We start from the raw sequence: 1338 nt of genomic DNA, 5'->3' as shown, positions 1-1338 counted from the left end.
GTTGGGAGTTTTTTAAATTGCCTTGTCAATCTCTTCTCTTGTTATGGGTCTGTTCAGATTTTCAACATCATTTTGTGTTAGTTTGGATAGGTAGTGTGTTTCTAGAAATTTGTCCATTTCCCCTAGGTTTTCAAATTTGTTGAAATATAGTTTTTCATAAATCTCTGTCAAGATTCTTTTTATTTCAGCTGGGTCTGTCATAATGTCCCCCATTTCATTTCTTATTTGGGTTATTTGCATCCTCTCCTGTTTTTCTTTTGTCAATTTGGCCAAAGATTTTTTGATCCTTTCAAAGAACTAACTTTTGGTTTTGTTGGTTGTTTCTATTGTTTTTCTATTCTCTCTATCACTTATTTCTGCTCTGGTCTTCATTATTTCCTTCATTCTTGGGGCTGTGGGCTTCTTTTGCTGTTCTCTTTCTATTTGTTAGAATTGTGTGGCTAAAGTTTTTATTTTGTCCCTTTCTTCTTTTTTGGTGTGTGCATCTATTGCTGTAAACTGACCTTTGAGGACTGCCTTTGCTGTGTCCCAAAGGTTTTGGTATGATGTATTTTCATCCTCGTTTAATTCTAGGAATTTTTTTATTCCATCTCTGATTTCTTCTATTACACAGTGGTTTTTAAGCAAGATGTTATTCAGTTTCCATGTAATTGATTTTTTTTCCTTGCTCTTCCTGTTGTTAATTTCTACTTTGATGGCCTTGTGGTCTGAGAAGATACTTTGTATTATTTCAATGTTTTGGATTTTGTTGAGGGTTGCTCCGTGGCCTAAGATGTGGTCTATTCTGGAGAACATTCCATGTGTGTTGGAAAAGAATGTGTACTTTGCAGCTGTTGGGTGGAGTGTTCTATATATGTCAATGAGGTCAAGTTGGCTGATTGTGCCCTTTAGGTCTTCTGTATCTTTGCTGAGTTTCTTTCTAGATGTTCTTTCCTTTACCGAAAATAGTGTGTTGAAGTCTCCTACTGTTATTGTGGAACTGTCGATTTCTCTTTTCAGCGCCTTTAGAGTTTGTGTCATTGGGTGTGTAGATGTTTATTATGGTTATATCTTCATAATGGATCATCCCTTTTATCATTATATAATGCCCTTCTTTGTCTTTTATGGTGGATTTTTTTTTTAGTCTATTTTATCTGAGATTAGTATTGCTACTCCTGCTCTTTTTTGGTAGCTGTTTGCTTGGTATATTTTCTTCCATCCTTTGATTTTTAATAAATTTACATTTTTGTTTCTAAGGTGTGTCTCTTGTAGACAGCATGTTGAGGGATCCTGTTTTTTAATCCATTTCATCATTCATTGTCACTTTATGGGTGCATTTAGGCCATTTGCATTCAGAGT

This window comes from Trichechus manatus, unplaced genomic scaffold (genome assembly GCF_000243295.1).
Source record: "Trichechus manatus latirostris isolate Lorelei unplaced genomic scaffold, TriManLat1.0 scaffold00045, whole genome shotgun sequence".
NCBI classification, from domain to species: domain Eukaryota; kingdom Metazoa; phylum Chordata; class Mammalia; order Sirenia; family Trichechidae; genus Trichechus; species Trichechus manatus.
Note: the sequence above shows the minus strand (reverse complement) of the source record.